The sequence below is a fragment of the Vespa crabro genome, chromosome 14 (genome assembly GCF_910589235.1).
Source record: "Vespa crabro chromosome 14, iyVesCrab1.2, whole genome shotgun sequence".
NCBI classification, from domain to species: Eukaryota; Metazoa; Arthropoda; class Insecta; order Hymenoptera; family Vespidae; genus Vespa; species Vespa crabro.
In genome coordinates this window covers 5,253,676-5,275,584 of record NC_060968.1, presented here as the reverse complement: position 1 = coordinate 5,275,584, position 21,909 = coordinate 5,253,676, and the positions used below count along the sequence as shown (strand labels likewise).

The 21,909-nt window shown below is 40.3% G+C and overlaps 1 protein-coding gene across 3 annotated transcripts in view; it reads right to left on the bottom strand.

Annotated features, from left to right (window-relative positions):
* The window catches only part of LOC124429252 (disintegrin and metalloproteinase domain-containing protein 10), a 64,965-nt gene that overhangs the window by 40,072 nt on the left and 2,984 nt on the right, over positions 1-21,909 (bottom strand). The gene's annotated exons all lie outside the window — the stretch shown is intronic.

Sequence of the window (21,909 nt, the reverse complement as noted above, 5' to 3'; positions counted from 1 at the left end):
CTCAAGGAGAATAGATAATCGAGAATAGATTCCTGAGTCCTGCTAATAAATGACCCGAGTGAAGGTTTACAAAGGAATACGATCGTTAGATTTTCAACGGCGATGTCTACGAAGGAAATGCCGCTCGTCTTTCTTTCCCTTATTTGCGACGAGTTCGCCAACTTCACAATAGAACCGCCGCGACTGCCTCTATCGAACACGCTCCACCCTAGCTATTCCTGTCGGAGTCGCCATAATGCAAAACTAAAATCAATCGCTTGCATAAAACATTCTACGATCTCTCTCTCTCTCTCTCTCTCTCTCTCTCTCTCTTTCTCCGCGTAACCTCCTCCCCATCACGATTCACGTACTTACTCCTCGCAGCGTATATATACCCGATAGATATATAACACTCTGCGGTGACACCGTGGCATGAATAATCATTTACTCGGTGGTTATCCTGCGGGACGCGAATTCTGCTTGAACTGGTAAGCACCGATAAGCATTCAATCGTTTGTTCGTTGATATGGCCTATTAACTAACGTCGACGAGGAAACATTTTCACGACGATGATAACGCATTAACACGCTCAGCTTTAGGAATAATCAGGCTGAACCGTAGATCTTCATCGATTCGAAATGTGCGGCGAACTCCGCGAAAACTCCGAATCTCGGATAAAATAATATTCGAAGGAGAAAGTCGATGAACTCGCGATGCAAGAAGTATGGATATGTATACGTGCGTCGAACTAAAGAGTAAACGCAATCGCGATCGGGGTGGGTGCTTATGCGAGTAAGTCGAGCGTTAACTCAGGAAATTAAATGGGGTTAGAATCGTCGGGAAGTGCACCTAAACGCGGCCACGTTTACCTCGCTCGTTGTTCAAGTCTACTACTGCTGATGCCTTGTAATTCGTCGTCCTCGATGTTTGCGCTACCCAATGAGAAGAAGACGCCATCTAAAGGAATTACAAGTCGCTTCCTCGCCTTTAACCTTATTACCAATTCTCCTTGATAAGTCTTTTATCTTTTGCAAACAATATTTCTTGCAATCTTCTTGAACGTATTTTATGAATCTAACATCTACGCCATACACGTTGTTGGTAAGGCGACAAGCTTGTAAAGTTCGTCGATGCGTAATGATAGCGTGCACTGGCACTATTCTATTCCGATAATCACTGCACGATATCACGGGCTGCGCGCGATATACTATTCGTGCTACTCGAGTGAAATTACAAACCACAGCTTGAGTCATGGTGGTATTCCCGTTAACACGAATCACGATGCATCGTACGCATGTGTGAATCTAAACTTATATCTAAAAAAAAAAAAAAAAAAAAAAAAAAAAAAAAAAAAAAAAAAAAAAAAAAATATACGTATTACTTGCTAAACAAAAAACGTCCTCGTCTTTCCTGCGTTAAAAAAAGAAACAAAGAAGAGAAAAGCCCAAGTGCCTGGATATCGCGAACAGAAAATGTTGGCAGAATAAAAAGAAATAAAAATAAAAAAAGTAACAAACTGGAAAATGACAAATAAAAAGCAATTGGAAAGAAAAGTTGGGAAAAGAGGAAATGGCTCGTTCTCGATGTTGGACCTCCGTGAAAGCAAACTGTTATGCTGCTCTCTAGGCGAAGGCAACGCTTCGCGTACTCGTAATGATTATAAAACAAAATAGCCTTGATTACGAAAGAAAGCTAACCAAGTTTTTGAAATAAAGTTGAAGAGCTGTTTTATAGGGGGAGAAAAAAACACACAAAAAAGAGATAAAAAAGTGGAGAAAGAAACAGAAAAAGAAGAAGAAGCTAGAGATTCTTTTTCGGTAAGACGATACGTAATACAGTTTTTCTTTTGGCCAACGTGAACTTTATTCGTGATAAAAGTACGACGTTTGCGCCGTTAACGCTGTCTCTCTCTCTATCCTTTTCACGCATACTCGGCTTGAATTCTTGCCAAATGCAAACCACCGTTGTCGCTTGGCCATTACAAGCAAGCCGTTTAAGAGACTTATTAAAACACCATTGAACGAAACTTTAAAACGTAGCGAAATGTCGTTTAATTACAACGCGGCAAAGGGAATTCAAAGATTGCCGAGTGTTCTAATCTTATGCACGAATGATTCTAATAATGCCAAGTGCAAAGGAAGAGATTTCACTTTGAACCGTTTGTTGAAACTTTGCGAGCAAATTAACGATCGTTCATAGTTACGTACGGCTTTTTTTTTCTTTTTTTTTTTTTTTCTTTTTTTTCTTTTTCTTTTTTGGTTTTACGTGCATCAAACGTTTTTCTCAAAGATTCTCGACTTTATATAGAGCAGTTCATCGGGTTTAATATGTTCGAAATTTTTGGTGAAATTCGCAGATTATAGATACGTGCTCCTTGCTCGCGTTTTTCGATTTATGAAAATTTTATGCGATTTAATAATTCAATAATGATAACGACGTGTTCAGTGCAGCAAGCCGATCCGTATTTTTCCGAGCTTTCACATGCTTCGGTCAGATTTTCCATTTTTTAATGCCCACAGCAGGAGAAATAACTGTCTTCGAACGTGAAGTTGGAAAGAAACGAGAACGAAAAAAAGGGGGGGGGGGGGGGGAATAAATAAATGGTATTTTATTAATCGAAAATGCATTTATCAAATTTTGAAATATCAGCTTTGGATTTTATCAAAAGTCACTTTTCGAAAGAGTCAAACACTCTCAAAAAATCTGTCATGCTGGACTTCTTAAAGGGGAAGGTGTCGATTGGCTTTTAACGAAAAGAACCTATCGTCTAGGAAGAAACGTAGTTCCACTTTCGATGAGTACCTTACTCGTTGTTGACCGAGTTTCGAGGAGGGATACGATAAACGACGACGGCACGTTGAAATTCGCTGTGACGTCAATTTCCAAGTGGACAGCGCTAGCAACCGAATTTTTCTGAGTTTTCCGAGGCATCGGAATCTTTCCGCTTTGAAACGCGTTTGTAACTTCTACGGTAACGCTGGCTTTACGCGCCAACGAAGTTCGACGTTTCTTCTTTCAAAGAAACTTCCCTTTGATATACTCTTTCGCAGCGTAAGCTACATTTTTCGAAAGAGTATCGACAGTTATCATATATATATATATATAATTTTTTTCCTCGATAAAACCTATTAAACATTTTAATTATTTTACAGAATTTTTACGATATGAATTTCTCTTTCGAGGAACGAGACTCGATCAACGAGGACTCTTTCTCTCTCTCTCTCTCTCTCTCTCTCTCTGGGATAATTTATTCCCACGCGCATCAAGCCAACTTAAATTCTTTCTATTGAAATTCGCACGAAACGAAACGAGTTGTGACAGATTGTTAATCCACGACGTTCGATATATTACCCTTCCACGGTTTAAAAGATTACGAGAGTGCTGGTTAAATTGTCGAAAGTTGAAGACACTCGAGATACAAATCGTATGATCGAAGTGCACTAGAAACAATAAATATCGTTCAAACGGGGCCAGTGATGGTTTCGGGGAGGAAAAGGGGTTGATTTGAAAGGGCCAAGTGCCGTTAGCTTCGTATCTATTTCGAGGTAGCAACTGATCGATCGAAGCGATGTCCATGATTTAGATGGTTGATCCTGAGCCTTGTTTCGGAAGGAGAATCACATGCGATTCTCTCTCTCTCTCTCTCTCTCTCTCTCTACCTCTGCGACAGGGAGAGACCTCGCGGTTATGCGACGCATACATATTCATGTCTGCTCCTGAGGCACATGCTGCATATGCGATACAGTAACGATTGGTAGTAACGTAGGCTAAGATCGTAAGCCATGCTAAGCCGCGAATCATTCATACTGCTCGATGACCATCTCCGACAATTAGATGATTAGATACCATGACTGTGCGATAGTCAGCTCGACGATTAGAAAAATTAGACCTAACGTCATCCTCGATTCATAATTTTTGACAAGTTTTGACGATGATATACGTCTCGTCTGGGCTTCTGATAAATCCACGTCATGTCAGCCATAATAAATCCAAAGGTCACGAGGGAGTTTTGGGATCGAAAAAGATTCGAAGGATTGAAAGAGCTCGAGATGAAGTGAGGGAGGGACTCTGCGACTTTATAAAAACGTAATAAATCCTTTTCGTCTTTCTATTATACATAGATATATATATATATATATATATATATATATACACGCACACACACTCACATCCGCTACATATATCTACCTCCAGCATTCACAGAATAGTCAGACAACGACTATATCTTCTTGTTGCCGCGGCAATCACAGTTACCACTCAGGCAGACCACCCTTACGCTCGCTTCCGCATCTCTTCCTAGTCCTCACCGCAAAGCCGATACTCGATTAATTTGCGGATAACTCGGTGGTGCGAGATACGGAAGGTTCGAATCATTATCGAAGTCCATTCATGTCGAAAACACATGTTTATTCGAAAAATAAAAAAGTTCCCGAGGGAAAAATCAAACGAATCATTGTTTCAAAGAAACAATTTGATTTACCTATATAAAGCAGGTTAGAGCAATAGCCTCGAAATCTGGAAACACTTATCTCGCAAATCAAAACGATCGCTCGGTATCACGCACAGAAGCGTGAATTATCGTACACGTAGCGCTCGTATGCTCAATTTACCTTTTGCCCTACACGTAATACGGGCTCGAATGGTGCAGCAGAGCTCGTCGATAAGCGCATTAATATTCCGCTGACAGAGCCGAACGTATGATTCGCGTATGCATCTCTGATACGTCATTAGGTATGTGTCTCCCGTTATTGATACAAGCTCGTGACGAGATCATACCAATGGCAGCTACGATATTTTCGTTAAATTAGCATGTTGAAAAGTACGTAAAAATGTTTTGACACTGAGCGGTTTTAACAATGCCAATGAAATTACGTTTGTCAAATAAGGATTAGAAGGATTTTATTTTGAAGGAAAAGAAACGAAGGAAGGAGGGAAACTTGTGAAGCAAAAGCAAATTGAGGGAAACGTGGAGTATAGAAATGGCAATTCGAAGAAGGTACGGTAGAAGGGAACAAAAGCATCAAAAGGAACTTTTACACTGCGGTGAACACCATGACTTCTTAGCACAGGTACCGCCGAGCGAACCAAGAAATCGCAAAGTAGCTGCTACCTTTGACTCGAACCTCTTGGCCTTCTATACCACGTTCGTATCCCAGAGAGAAATTCTATCTAAAGGTATCCGAGCCTATCTAAGGCTGCCTGTTATCGACTGCCGTTATGTTTATCCAGAAGAATTTATCTTATGTGTATTACATGTGGATTGGGATATCGTATCTTCCTAAGAATAGTCAGAGAGTAGACTTAATCCAATATAAATGACTGCTTATTACTTAAACATTGATTCTTCCACCGTTAGCACACACGTACGATCTACGAAACGATTCCTTTCTATGCACGTAAAAGACATTTATCGATATCTATCGAGGAGATTAGTATAGAAACAGCAGAGTTTCGTGCCTTCCTTACAGAATAAAGGAAGAGCAAGAGCAAGGGAGAAATCGCGCGCGAGAAAGAGAGGGAGAGAGAGAGTTTCCCATGAGCTAAACATGTTCACGGCACGTGCCCACGGAGTATCGTAGCAGATCTTCCAGCACGTTTACTCTCAAGCTGGTCGAAGCGACTCCTCTTGTCCCAAGAATTCTCCTCTGGTCCTAACCAGGCACACATACGAACATTCAACGTTACCGAGTCCGTGTATACCGGGCCAACACTTTTCCTTCTTTTATGAACGTTCCAAAGCTCCGCTGGCTGCCCGTTGGCGACCATAGCACGTAGGTGAGCTTAAATAGCGAAGTAAATACGGTTTTTAAGGTCCGCAGTCGACTCAATCTCGCCGATCGATCGTAAAGTGGTTCCTCAAACGCATTACGACAAACGTACGCCTTCTGCTTCCCGATTGGATCGTTTTGACTAATAGGAAATGATCGACGAGAAATTCTTCTTCCTTCCTTCTTCTTCATCGCGTATCTCAACGAAGAAAAGTTACAATTTCGTCGTTGGATTTTGATATCGGGCGTAATACGAGCTGAAATAATTCACGTTTGCGAGAAAAAAGATTGGTGTGGTGAAATCGGATGGATGGTGAACCACTGTGGCGAACGACGACCTATATAGAGGATTGACCAAAATCGAAATATACAACAAATCTATATGCTGAATTATTCGAATATCGCCGTTGGCATTTATTAATGCAACAAAGAATAAAAGAGAATCCGATCGATTGTGATCGAACATCAGCTAATACGGATGGAAACGTAAGAATGGTTCCATTAACTCTCGGAATTAATAAAAAATTCATCGTATTTCGATTGGCTCGTTCCGGCTCGTTTCGTCTCGAGGTAATCGAAACTTTACTGCCAAGTTTTCTCGTGACTTTCCTTTCCCTTAGTTAGCGATTCGGCTTCCTTCGGCAACGCAACGGTCTTATTAGGAGGGAAGAACGAGCAAGTGACCAACGGCAGTCAAAGACTTTCGTATTTCCTACGGGCCGATCGATGAAGTAGTCTCAACCCACTTTCCCACTTTCCCCACTGTCTTCCTCCTTGCTTTGGCCGAGTTTGTCGTCGGAAATTATACGTGCCGAGAACACCAGTTCGACTTTGTCTTAAACTATCGATATATCACCACGTCTTCTATCGAGCGTATCGCTCGTTGGAACTTGTCGTTAACAGAGAATATCATGAAACAACTTGCATATAACCTCAACATAGCCAAAAGTCAGCCGATAGAACAATCGATCTCGCGATCGGACACGACGAATGGATTAACCCTATTGCCCGAGTTCTCCTCCTCAGATTTGTCTAGAAATTAATTCCAAACTTTCCAAGTAGTACGAAATTTCACTGGAAAGTTGTTAAACTATCGCGATAACAAATCGCGGTGAAAGCGGAAACGTTTCGACTTTAATAAAACGCGCTACTATCCTCGATTTACGGTACATAACTGTTTTTAAAGTCTAAAATACATTTCTGAAAATTATCATCTACCTATCTCGCGCGTGCCTTCGCGAGCAGATTTAATGCGCTCCCGACGCGGGAGCATTAAAAAGTCTGCTAACGAAAATGGTGTAGCAGAAAATTGGATCCCGAAAAAGTACACCTGACTCAGCTCGGCTACAAATCTGTTGGGCGCATTTATATTCGTGCTGCCCGCTGCACGCGGACAGATACGAAAAGAACGGGAAAGTAATCGATTTTGAAACGAAAAGAAACTAGGATGGATTAGCTAAGTATCATTTACATACGTACATGGAAGATTCCTCGGAATATTATTAATCCGTTGAGAGCTTTGTCTCCTGTAAAGATTCGAAGGGTGAGAAGGCGAAAGAGAAAAAAAAAAAAAAAAAGAAGAAAAAGGAAAAAGAGATTAAGCTCGAGAAGACCATGGCGGCATACAAAATTAAAGGGAAACATAGAGCGACGCATCTTCACGATGCATCTGCTTCTTCTACGGTTCTTCTCGAGCAGGAACTTTGCTTAAAGCAATATCCTTATCTCGAATTTAGATAAATAGGATAAAGGAAAAATTACCAATACGAACGACAAAGTATAATCGGTACTTTAATTCGTACGCTGTCGTAATCAAAAGCATTACGATCATGAAATCGCGATCGTAAAACTTGGTAGAAATCTTGGAAGATCTGGCACTGACCGAAAAAAAAAGGAAAAAAAAAAAAAAAAACGGTCAATCTGTAACGAGTAAAGTCTTTCGCTCGACTTGGCACAAGCCTACGTGTATCTCTAATACGTACTGGCACGTATCCGGGCTCGATGTTTTTTTCCGCTAAGCTTACCAACGCGTAACAACTTTTAGTTTCCCTTCACATAACAAACTGGTTCTTCCTCAAGAACGATGATTAATTCTCCTCAAATTAAAGAAAAATTCTTTCTCGGCGCGAAAATAAAATTCCAGAAGGAATAACATCGCACCGATCGAATTACTCTCAAATCCAAAACAATCAATTTACAAGCTTTTCCATTTTCCAAATTGATAATTAATAGGTAAGAGAAGAGTTTGTAACGATGAACCCTTCATTCTGTTATCTTCCCTCGTAAAGTCATTCGAAGGTCTCAATTCGTACACGCGATTTGTGGAAACTCGCGTGCCGCGCAACCATTCGTCCAGAATTAATATTAATCAACGACGAGGGTTGCAATTTCGATTTGCGGTCCACTGAAAATGGTCTCGTGGTCTCGTAACCGAATTCTTGCAAGTCCCTATAACAGTTTGCCGAAAGCAAAAATACAGTTTCCTTTTTTCATACATGGCGTACCACCAAATTGCTTCGTCGTTTATGTTAGAATCGCGATGAGAAACTTTTTCCATATAACTTTTCTAGATTATAAGGCAGAGAATATATAACGAGAGAGAAAAAGAAATAAATAAAAAAAAAGGGGGGAAAAAAAAGAAAAAGAAATGAAAAAGGAAAAAAAGAAAAGCAAAAAATTTGCGGGGACCATGGACGTTCGACCTGACAACGGATCATTGTTCGAAGGTATGAAAAAGATGTTTATAAGAAAAATCAAATTCACTTTTATCAAATTCGTATAGGAACATTTTACTTATTTTAAGGCAAATAATTTCTCCTTTTCGTCGATCGAAGAGATACGTATGTACTTTCCTTCCCTCATATACAACCATATCTTGCCCTTCTCTCTCTCTCTCTCTCTCTCTCTCTCTCTCTCTCTCTGTGTGTGTTTCTCTGTTTCATGAGAGATGCAACGGACGCATCAATCTCCGAGGTATTTACCCCCTACATTACGCTTTCCTAGTTCAGAAAACGGTGCTACAAGTTCGAAGCTCCTGCATCTCTTCCACCACCATCACCACTACATCGCCACCTCCTCCTACTCCACCTCCATCTCCTCATCCTCCTCCGCGTTTACTTCTACCTCGACGTTAGCAATGGTAGTAAGCCGAGATATCTTGCAGCTGCGCATCCCTCAGGACCCCGGGCATTTTTAGCTCGTCGCTTTTCACGGGCACGAGACCCATTTGTCTCTCGTGTTGCGTAACGAAATCTCGTCTTTTCTTTCTTTTATATGTTTTGCTTTCTTCCCTTCTTTATCTTTCTCTCTTCGTCGCTTGCTGATCGAGAATCAAGTCCATGCTCGCAATGTAAACGATTCAACATTTTTTTTTTCTCCAAGAAACCTCCGATTGCATGTACGATAAATTTTCGTTCGATTTCAACAGCGAAAAAAGATATATATTTTCAAACTAGCCCTGCTTTAAATAATGCTAATTCGTTCTTTAGCACGTATAAAATCTATTAATCGGTACTATATTCGCAGAAAATATTGTTCATTAATAAGCGTAACGAGGATAATACTCGACGAAATTCGATAAGAGCGAGAAGAACGGCGATTTTTATTAGAAACATCGTCGACAATGGGTGCATTATCTTCCGTTAAAATTTGTTCAAACGTAATTCCATACCGGCTACTCGTTTCCTCGGTGCGTTTGACGCGCCAAGCGCGAAAAATACGGTTTTAGCAGGGAGCTCGTAAAAGCTCTACGGTAGATAAGTGAAACGACGGCGGCGTGCCTCGAAACTCGTTCCATTATCGCGTGTCACGTGAAAAAAGTTACCGCGCACGCGCGCACACGTATGTGTGTGTCTATGTCTTTAAAGTTTGCAGAAGCGTTTAACAAGAGTTCTATCTACATATGATTTCTTTAATAATACTTATACCTTTGTATAAAATTGAAAGTTGCATCGTAGTAAATTCTCTGTGGCATTCTTTTTCTCTTTTACAAACAAAATCCCACGAGTCTTCCAAGTAAATTCTTCAAAAGGAAGAAAAAAAGAGAAACGAGTACGTAATGCCGGCAGCTAGAATGACGAGATCTCGAACGACGGCCATCTGCATAGCGTCGAAATATCTAAAGTATCCGATATAAAGTGATATCGGAGATAGGGACGGTGCAGTAGGACCACCGAGAGACAACGAGGATGAAAGAAACACGAGAATGAACGTCTCGAAGGAAGGCTCCTGACATTATCCGGTGTCATCGAAGACATTCCTTCGATATTCTTTCGTCTATCTCACGCGTGCCTCACGAGATGAGATTCTTTTCGAGGAAAGAGAAAACAAGATATTTCTATCTCCTTCCAATATTTTCATCTACGAATAGTCCAAATATTATATACATATATACTAAGTAAGAGACGTTTTACGAATTGAAATCCCCTTTGCAACATCTTCCACTCGATCAAAAGGGGACCCTTGGAATAATCCAAAACTCCCGGGGTGTAGATAGTTGGCTTGGTGTTACATCCAATAAGCTACAGTGTAAATAATTCGATCGGCTCTTGTTCCTGACATCCATCAACCGATGACGAACGATTAGATTTACCTCGTACCGAGTGCAATCCTATATTGCTTCTACCGAAGAAGGGGAGAGATAGAGAGAGAGATAGATAGATAGACAGATAGATAGAGAGAGAAAGAGAGAGATGGAGGATACTGGATGGTTGCTCTCCAGTAAATTGGGTTTCCGAACAGTGCTCGTGGGGTTCTTCCTACGAAATGCGAAGGAAGCGGCAGTCTGCAGACCGAGATTGGATGTCGACGAAATCGTCCCGTGGGATATACTTCGGGCCAGTCTCGAACCTGGCTTGTTGCATACTTTCATCTAATGCCACTACCGATTGCCAAGTTCGCTACAAAGTCAGAAAAGGCTCGTGTCTTCTTGACTCCTACAGACTCGATTACCTTTACCTTGGTCCTTCGAATAGTCCATTCGATGTTCCAACCGATACTCCGAGAGATATCGTTTCGAAGAAAAGATGGTTGGTTCGCTGGCTATCGTTAAAAAGTGGGAAAAAAATGATGAATTTTGGAAAGAAAAATGAAAAGAGGTCAAGTTCGCGAACGTCTCACGACGTTTTCTGGGCACGATTGACGTGAAAAGCGAGGATAGAATGAGAGATGACTCGGAACGAATTCGATATCTCCTTTGGACGAGATCCAAGACTCGTTCGTTTCTCACAGCTTCCAATGATCCATGACAAATAGAGAATTACGCGGGACGTCGTCGCATGACTCGTTCGCATTCGCACGAGATATGGAAAAAGAATGACATCAATATCGTATTATAAACTTTCCCGTTTGCCTTTACATTTCTAAAGAGCTTTAACTTTCTTCGGTAAAGTCCAATTAAGAATCTGCTCCATAGTAGGAGTGCATAATTAGATATCAACTCTCTCTCTCTCTCTCTCTCTCCCTCCTCTGCCTCTCGATATATAATTACACGCGAACTTATAGCTCTATCTGCTCGCATATACGTAGATATTAAAATGTCTAAACCAACGGAACCGAATAATTAGTTTCTCGGACAAATTAACTCCCAATCGATCATCGAACGTTACTAGATCAATAATTAATAACTATCAAAGCAGTGAGGAGGTACTTCGCGTATAATTAATAATTACGGACGGCATCTAGGAACGCGTCCTAAAGGGGGTAGTCCTTCTCTGTACCAGTGCACACGATCACACGAACGAGCATACACCAATAGATAGACACCAAGTTTCCCCGCAGGATTCCACGTAACGACGTAATCCTACGAGATGGCAGTTTTCAGTGCGACAAGACTAAATTGCATAATTAGTGCGAGCCTTCATTTACGTTCTCTCCGTGCGTCAACCGAGGAAATCCGTTTGCGGTTGAGATTCTCGCACACGAGAGCCCTTGCAAAAGAAAGATAAAAACGTATCATTAGTATCGTCCTCGTTAACACTTATACTTCGATGTACATCAAAGGGACGTTACCATACTCGTAATATTTATCATTCGATAAAGGGAATAAAAACGAGCGTTGATCCGACAGTCGACGCGTTAAATTACTCCCTAAATACGAATTTCTCTTTCGTTAAATCGCACGATACGAGTAATTCATTATAAAATATTTTCACGTTATTTTCATTTTGCTGTCTATTGATTACTCGGATATAATCCCCAATTTTTTCCTAATAAATAATAAATTGAATAAATCACAAATCCATTTACAGTTTCCTTTCCCGGATATATAGATATCCGAGCGCGGTGAAACTTTGTACGACTCTACTGGTTAATTCGATTCAGTCTATTCATTAACATCGATGGAAACGCAATCGCACGAGAAAACCGCGAGAGGAAAAAACTTTTCGCAACGCCTGATCCTTCTTTACTTCGATGCCCTTTTTTTTCTTTTCCTTTTCCTAGAAAGCATCACGAGGGTGTTCTCGTTCGGCAAAATACGAAATTACGTTGCAATCTGCGCAGGAGCTCGTCGTTTTCGCGAAATTGCTTTTTCCCTTGGAACTCTCTTCCTCTCTCTCTCTCTCTCTCTCTCTCTCTCTCTCTCTCTCTCTCTCTCTCTCGAAAAGACGGAAAATGTCCGGTATCGTTCGTTCGACGGAGAAAGAAAGAAAGAAAGAAAGAACGAAAGAAAGAAAGAAAAAAAGAAAAAAAGAAAAAGAAAGAAAGAAGAAATACAAGGAGGAAGAAGAAAAACAGTTCTTGGAAGTAAAATAGGGACTCCTTCAGGGAAACAAGGATGTGAATAGGGAGAGACGAGCAAAATGAAAAGGAGGACGAAGAAGGAAAAGATAAAAATGGGAAGAAAGGGCGTCGACGGTATCCTTTTTATTTCCTGGGCGTCATCGAATATTCAAGCCTGCTTGGGATATCGATGGACTCTCCTGTTTACCTTCTATATTCCTTATTTGCTAGGACTACGAAAGACGACGACAATTATTTTCCTAGATCCTTCTTTCTTCTCCTTTTCGTCGTCTTCATCATCGACGAAACTCGAGAACGACGCTCTTTTTGTTTTTCCGTTTGTTCGACGATCGAGTTTCCCCCTCTTTATCCTTTTGTCCAACTAACGATGCAAAAAGAAATTTTTTTTTGTTAGGTAAAAAAATATTATGTCCATTTATTTTGAATACGAGTAGAGCGTAATCTCGTACGGGATATAAAAATAAGAGACACAGGGAAACGCGACGGGGTAGGATGAAAGGACTTTTCATAGAGTCGAAGAGAACGAGAACCGCTAACGAACGGGCTACCCCGATCGAAAGTGAATTTTAATAAAAGCATTCAATGTATCCCATCCATCATTTTCATCGTAACTTTCTCTCGAGCGTCCGACCACTTTGAAATTCGACGCTTTTCCACTTCGCAAGGCGTTTACGCGTTTCGGCACTTTGCCTCGTGCTAAAATCAAAAGAGAAAATCCATGGGCCCGTTAAAAGGCGTTCCTTCAAACCGACTGTTACGCTTTTACTTATGGCGTTTTAGTGAAAGGAAATACAACGTTAAAGCGTAGTCTTCGACAAACCAATGAAAGAGGAAAAAAAGAGGAGTTAAAGGGTAACGGGAAGGAGGCTGGTAACCGAGCAATATTTATACTTTGAAAACTCTATGAAAGTTCTTTGAGAAAACTTTGAAATACCATCGATTCTATCCGTCTTTTATTTGATTATAATGATAAGAAGAAGAAGAAGAAGAGGCAAAAAAAAAAAAAGAAGGAGAAGTAAAAAGAAGAAGAAAGGGAGGAAAATAGCGCGACTTGTCGGACGGAAAATTCTTGAGAGATATCTTAATTATTAAAACACGAGAGATCGATATGATTGAAACGCAAGTTCTCCGCATACACACACACACACAGACACACAGATATGTAACTAATATAAATATATACATACAGATAATCGAATAAATCGGAAGACTGAATTAGCTGATGATTCAAGTGGCTCATGAAATAGAAGCATTCGCAGTGCGAATTATTGATCTGATAGCGAGCCTTGTCCCACTCTGCAACTCGCTAGATTATCCTACCGTTTTCCAACTCTAATTTAACCACTGGCAGATGGCACATCGTCGCTACCCAGTTGTCCATGTTCCACGTTGGGTAGCTATTGCTCCTACCCTTGTTGTTGTCAAGTTTTCGAATTTGGCCATGTCGCAATTCAGCATAATCGATGATCCGTGCTCGTTCTATCGCAGGCTAGATTATATATCGAAGCGAGAAGCGTTCGTTAATCGTCCTGCCGTAAAATTGTTCTGTTTACAGACGCCATTAAAAGCATTGTTTCGTAGCACACGTATTCCCTTTCTATACTACTAACTAACTTTTGCGAAAGCTGCACATCGAGAGTTTAAAATTTAAATTCGATTTATCTCTCCAAAATTCACGATGTAAAAGGTCAATTCCCAGAGTTAAAGCGAGCTTGAATTTTGCAACGACGCGAGTTAAAGTGGTGGTAGAGGGTTGGTTTATGCGGAGAAAAGGTCGTAGAACCGGGAGACGCAGAGTCACGAAACGTAATCGAGGCCGAGAGAGCGAGAGAGGAAGAAGAGAACGCTCAACGTGGACTATGTTTGAAGCGTTCGAAATTTATAACTAATGCAATTACGGTTAAATACCTCTTTCGGAGTAACGCTGTGCAGAAAGTGACAGTCGGATTTTATGAAAGTCAGCCCGCGGGAAGGATTTATTATTCGAAGGGAGAGAATGAAGCCAGGTGGAAAAGTAAAACCGCTATCGGTGCGACAGAACGCTAGATATTTCTTTTTTTCCCCTCTGCTTTCACACGCTGTATTGCCTGGGAAATAAACGAAAAATGAAAACGATCGCATTAAATACATATTTACGATGCATATAAAAAGAAACAGAGACAGAGAGAGAAACGAGAAACTTTACACAATGGCGGCTAATGCACAAACGTGAAACTCATTTATCAATTTTGACATTTCCACCTACGTTTTTCGTAAATCTTGAAAAATGCGAACGAACGATAATGCAATTTCACGAACGATCAGAAAACCGAATTACGGGCACTACCGACTTTTATATATACGCGCATTGAATGCGTACAGATCTCATTCTCTCTATCTATATCTGTATCTTTCAGGCAGAACGGCCAACGAGACGCATTCGACTGAAGCAGCTTTCGATTTGTCGATAAAGTATAGCTTTTTATTATTTCCTCTATCCATTGTTTTTTCTTGTCATTTATAAAATCAATACAACTATGCGTGCGAAAAAAAAATTGTATAATAAATAAATCGTACAGCAAGCAAATACATATGTTCCCATTGTTTCTTCGTAATCTTTGACGTCTAAGTTTACCCTATAAAATAAAATATACGTTCATATCGGGAGACTGAGGGAGGGGGGAGAGAGAGAGATAAATGAAAAACAATTAATAAGAATTAAAATCGCGAAGCATTTTTTCCTGAAGAGAAAAATTTTTGCTATTTTCATGTCGATACTCGTGCCGATAATATCTGGGAAAAAAAAGAAGAAAAAAAATGAAAAAAAAAATGAAAAAAAAAATGAAAAAAAAAAAAAATGAAAAAAAAAAAAAAAAAAAAGAACGAATAGCCCTGCCCGCGATTTTCTGTGCGCAGAAAAGAAGAAAGCCGCGGGGTAACCTCCGTCGGACCACCGCTCGGAGGCTGTGCTATTGATTTTCCGTAGGCGCGTGCGGTTTTCCACTCACTGGCCCTGACTGCTTCTCTTTTACTCCCTTTCCCTAACGGCACGCGATCAGAGAGCCTGTCTAGACTCTGGACTCCCTAATGTGTAACTTTCCTGCACAAAGAGACTATCCTCAACGCGTCTATCGTCTTTCGCAGAATTTGACTTTCCTAGAAACGTTCGGCTTTTAACGACTTACGCCAGATCCATCTTTGCCTATATTCCAACTTGACAAAAACGAGAATTACATTAATTTTATCGATAGTAACATTTAACAATAGAAAATTCTCCATAGTGATCGTATACCTTGAGAAATGGCAAATAAATTGCATTTCTTGACGTGTTAAAATGCATACATGAATAATAAACTGCCAGCATATTAGCTCGTTTTCGAGCACGTATTTGTTTCCTTGGAATTTATGTTCGAGCGCATGCCAAAGTTTCGTGCCGGTAACGTACGACGATTCGTTTGTATAACACCAATTACATTGCGAACATTAGCGATGTTATTGTGTGTATCGTGAAATGCGCAAACCATATTCGCCATTCTGGCAAAGTTTATTCCTATGCGTATCATTATCCTTACTCGAGTAAGCCAACAATATGCGATTACTTGATACATTTATAAAAAATTAACAAAGTATTTTAACAAGTAGTTGAAAATACCTTTTCGGAAAAGCTTGTAAAATGTATTATTTCGCGATCTGTACGTCCAGAGCGAAGCGTCAAGAGAGAGAGGGAGAGAGAGAGAAATGGAGAAGCGAGAGAAAAACAAGGTTTTAATTAAATGCAGGCTGCTCGTGGCGTGCCACCCGGCCAGTCACCCTTCTATTCTAAAATCGAATCGTTCATCGATCGTTGCTCATCCTACCACCCTTCCCCTCGTTGTTTTGCAGGAATCCGTCGAAAGCTCTCGCCCTGCTGCTCGGAGAAAAGTGGCGCGACCGATGCGACACTGGTAGCGATATTCGATTAACAATTTAAACGATCCTCGATGAATCTCGCGTGTCTCGTTAAAGAATTTAACCCTCTCTATTTCCCGTTTGAAAAATACGTTATTCTCAAATTGATTTTACTTTGAAAATTGTGTTAATCTCACGTCCGTATACGCCTCACGAGTGAATCGTTTCGGTCGTGTAAAAAAAATATTATTAAAAAAAATTCCCTAAGAAGTTTAGAGAAAATCTTAGGTGTCGAGTCAACAAAGAGTATCTAAACTGTTCGTAGGAGATGCGAGTGCGAAAGGGTACAGTGCGCGCGCGAGAGAGAGAAAGGGAGGGAAGATGAATTCCCAATTACACGGACAAAGGCGACACGTATCCTTTGTCCACGAGTCGTATTATCAAGCTTCGACCGAGCTCCAGCTTTAGCTAGCCAAGAATAAGATTCAAAGGATAGCCTCGGATCCTGCTGTTCTTCTGCCGCGAACAGCTCAAATTGGTTAATTGGAAATTGAACTGGCTAGTCGAAATGATTTAGTTTAAATGCTCCACTTGTCCGAAATAAAGGAAAGTTCCGATATTTTAATAAAAAAAAAAAAAAAAAAAAAAAAAGAAGCTTGGGCGCTTTATTCCCGACTCACGAAAGGGACATAAAAATGAAGCACGTACTTGGATAGACTCGACCGCGTCTCCCTTTCCTCCTCTTCCTCTATTTCTACCAAGTCACTCTCTTTCTTTCTTCTTTTTTTTCTCCTCCTCCTCCTTCCCCTCCTCCTATCTAAAACCAAAACAAACCGTCCGCGCGAGCTAACGACGAGCTATTACTGTCCGTTTGTTTAGCGCGGTAATAAAGTATCGCGCCGGTTTTTTCCTTTTGCTCTGGAAACACATGCGTATTCGTCGATTATTAAAACGCAATATTTATATCATCGTCCGTTCTAATAAAGGACTAGCGCTTCTTTTTTATCGGAAATTTCATATACTTCCTCTTGTTTACCTTTTTCCTTTCATTTCACCGTTTTCCAATTTTCTGAATTTTCTTTGTCGCTCGTTATAACGATACGCCCTTCGTTCCTTTTTCCATTCTGGATAACGCTTACAAATTTTTTTTCCGAGCTACGAGAATATCGACAAGCTCGAAGGGGGCGGGGAGGGGGATGGAATAAAAAAAAAAAAAAAAGAAAAAAAAAAGAAAAAAAAATAAAAATAAAAATAAAAAACGTTTCAATGATTTACGGGAGTACATTGGAGAAACGATAAAGTCTACACGACGTTTGTTACGATACGCCGTTTCTAAGGGTAAAAGGGAAAGAGAGACTCTCTTCGTCGTTATGTCACGGCAGTTATGAACAGCTGTCTGCGCGATGGATCGATAAACGCCATTCGCATTCGATTATTTCATCGTGTAACTCTTTCGAGAGCTCACGCTCAACTTGAAACCGGTCTCGTACCATACAGAGCGTAAACTCGATCAATTGTTTGCACTCAACTATCGCTTTGGATCTTTTCCAATGTTTCGAAAGAAACCTCAACGATGACAGGGACTCATTGTTTTTGTACTTGATAGATCGCTCGGGTTTATGTATTACGACAACAAATTTTCAAGGACGAGTATCCTTACCATCTACGATTAGTTGTTATTTTTCACGGATAGACGAACGTATTGACTAATATGAAATTTCCGCTGTTTATTGTCTGGCTTATAAAAACTATACTTAAATCCTGGCACGATTTAAACATTAATCATTTTCTCATCCTAAAATAGCATGCTTCTCTTCGAAGCAAATCGATTAATAGCTATGATCCTTAGTCCAGTTATTAGTCCTCATTGTTTCGGACGTGCGACTACCTCCTAACTGTGGCCCATATTAGCCGAGCATAGGAGCGAACTAGAAATTATAGTGCAACTTCTCAAATGACGCCGTTAGAGAATTAATTTCGGATATCCGATAATCCGATGGTGCACATCGGCATACTGCGTCGAGCTTTGAAAATATAGGAACGTTTCGACGAGATACAAAGACAGAGAGAGCACGCGAGCGAGAGAAAGAGAAAGAGAGAGAGAGAGAGAGAGAGAGAGAGAGAGAGAGAGAATTCATTGAACTCGATGAAAACGGCTGTATATCGAATCCTCGATTTAGACTTTGTTCCCAGGCGAGCTTAAAAACTATTTTAAACGTTTCTACGTTCGCGAAGATTATTATAACGAATAAAATATAACGAAGTCTTTTCTATACTTTGTTGTTGAATTTTTTAAATGTCTCTAATTATGTATCTATTCGTATTGGCAATTCTTCATCGAGAAAGGTTCATCGTATAAATTATCCTTCAACGATTTTTTTTTTTTCCTTCTTTCTTTCATTCTTTTCCCTTCTTAGATGCCGTTGAGATGCCTATAAAATGTTCGTAACATCTCCCTTGGGTCTGATCGTTGGAGAAAAGCCCGAGGGCAGAAGGGAAGGAAAGGACCAAAAGGAGATCTCGGTAAGTCTCTCTTTTCCCCCTTTTTTCTTACAAGGATCGAGAGCAAAGACCCGAGAAAGAAGATAGAAAAAGATAAGAGATCCGGTGGATCCCAATCGCGAGACAAACGGGATTTACATCGTCTTCGATACGCAAAGCCTCGTGTGAAACTTTTCAATTATTATTCTCGGTCTATTTGGCACATAGGACGATCGATCGACATTAACCAACGACGACCTTTAAACTTAATTTCAGCTTCGAAGAAATAGATTAATCAAAGTATGTAGACAATAATTTGTAAAAAAAAAAATAAAAATATAACGAGGACAATTACGAGCGTCTTACACCATTTCATAAAGGAGAGGATCGTCGGCTAGTATCCGCAAGAATGGTCTTATCCCACTAATTGAAAATTCCAAGTAAGCTAATTACCATCGATGTAAGATCGTTACGGAATTTATTACCTCGCGATTCAACAGCGAGTACAAGACTCTCTCACGTAACCGAACGACCCGCCTAAGAAAAAACATTGTTTATCGTTCCACGCCTTATCGTTTTACGTTGCTCGTCCGCGAGAATATAAATATTTATCGATCGTGCGCGGATTACGAGCCACGTTTCTTTGAAGTCTTCGTGTCTTTGTCGCTAACGTAGATAGAGAGATGTGCAAAAAAAGAAAATAAAAAGGAAAAATAAGAAAGAAAGAAAAATAGAGAAAAAAAAATAAAAGACAAAGACAAATAGTAAGGTGTATGATAAGGAGATATCGACCGAGAGGTCTCGTTATCCCATCGATGGACGATCGGGCTTCGAGAAAAGGATCTCGGAGAGATGATCCCGACGGAGGAAAGGCCGATTGGAAAGCTTCTGGAAGTGGGCCAAACGGCTGCCGCTCTTTTCATCCGCGGATACGGCTACGGCTAAGGCTACGGCTCAGTTCGATCCAAACGTGCAAACCGCGATGTGCTTTGCGTTAATCAATCTTTGACGTACGATCCAACGTCTATCTTAATTATAAATCTCTCGTGAATGAAAATTCAGCAAATTCTTTCCTGCGCCTTATTCTTCCTCTCGCGAAAAATTTTCACTCCCCTTACCCTATTATAGTTAATTATTTATCCTATTACTTGATAATAGTAGGTAAAGAGAGTCCAAAGCGTTTTTCTTCTTTCTCTTCCTCCTCTTCTTTTCTTCCTTTTTCTTCTTCTACAGTTTTTTATTTTTTTATTTTTTTTTCTTTTTTTTTTTTTTTTCTTGCGAAGCGCACGCTATTAAAGTTGTCAAGCGCAAGGAGATTTGCGGTGGCGAGTCGAAATCTGGAAAAGGACTCGCAGCGAGGTTGAACTATCGCGGCCGTTTGCATATCCTCGGTTAAAGCCTCGGAGTTGGAGTTTCTCTCTAGCCAAGGCGAATAACGGCGGCTGTGCCAGGAATGCCGAGTAGGAAGTTTTGCGGCGAAGCACACCTATATCCCTGAATACGGAATACCACGAGCTATAAGATCCACCCCTTGATCTTTGGGAATGCCGAATTCTCGAGGATACGAGGGCCCTTTCTATGTCCCCTTTCTCTCTCTCTCTCTCTCTCTTTGTCTTTTCTCACTATCCACAAAGAGAGAGAGAGAGAGAGAGAGAGAGAGAGAGAGAGAGAGAGAGAGAGAGAGAGAGAGAGCTACTCTAAGAGTACGAAATTCCAGTGAAACTTTGTCTCCCTAAACATCGTGGCGAGAAGTAGTACCTATCGAAAATGAGGACAATGTCGCCGACACATGATAGAAGGAAAGATACAATGAAAACTATCTTTAAACGATTACGAATCCGTACAACTTTTAGGATCATCATATTTTATTATCGTGATAAATCAAACCCTGCTAACTTGAATCGATATATATATATATATACATTTATTTAATCATATACATATTGAAGTTTAAATTACTTTTCCTTTCCTTTAGACCATTTTTTTCTATCCGTTCTTTATCGCGACAAAGTTTTGCAAAATGGGCAAAAGGAAGAATGGCGAGAGGAAGAAACGCTGTAGCTTATTTCCATTCGTCCGAATAAAAACGGACTATAAATTTCTTCAAGCCGAGTCCCGACACGAACGTCTCGACGTATGTCTCGGACGGTTTTTCTTTCGAAGAAGAAGGTACGACGAAGAAGCGTGCGAGAAGAAAAGAATAAAATGAAAAAAGAAAAAAGAAAAAAAGAAAAGGAAAACGTAGACGGTAAAAAAAGAAGCAAGAAAGAAAAAAAAGAAATAAAAAAAAAATCTGAAATCTAAAAAGACATTTACGCCATGAGCGTGAGAGAATATTCTCCATCGCTATAAGTGATTCTAAAAGAGAAATATATATTTACATAATTATTGATGCACATATCGATTTTGACCTTCTCATTGTTATTGAACTCGGAGGTATATATTATCGAGGGCTAATAGGCAAGACATATGTATGATCGTATAATAAATAAACGAATTAAAAGAAAATCGTACAGGATTTTGTGCCGTTGCTCTGCTACGTAAAAGGAATATAAGTCGAAAAAACTGAGAGACTAAAATTTGAAGTAATTCTTCTCTGTTAGCGCCAGACGGTGGCACGCAAGGGTTCCATCGGTAATGATAGACGATGGACTGCACTCGGTGGATCCTAATTTTAGGGCACACTAATATCAGACTATGTACTTCAATTTAAACTTATCGTTTTGTCTTTTCTACGCGAAATGAGAGAGGGAGAGAGAGAGATAGTGATAGAGATAGAGAAAGAGGAATGCGAACTGCGAAGAAGTAAAACGTCGCTATCGCTATCTCTTTTCTTAATTCTATCTTTATATTCCAAGACGATTCTCATCTTTCCGATGTGACTTCCTCTAGGAATCGACGATTTTCCTCTTTGTCTTAGAAAAGAGAGAGAGAGAGAGAGAGAGAGAGAGAGAGAGAGAGAGAGAGAGAGAGAGAGAGAGCGGTGAACGCGACAAGACAGCGTTGTTCCTTTCGCTCTTCCTACGAGATTTTCATTAACCAAAGAGCTTCCGTCGGCTCTTTTCGTTAAAAG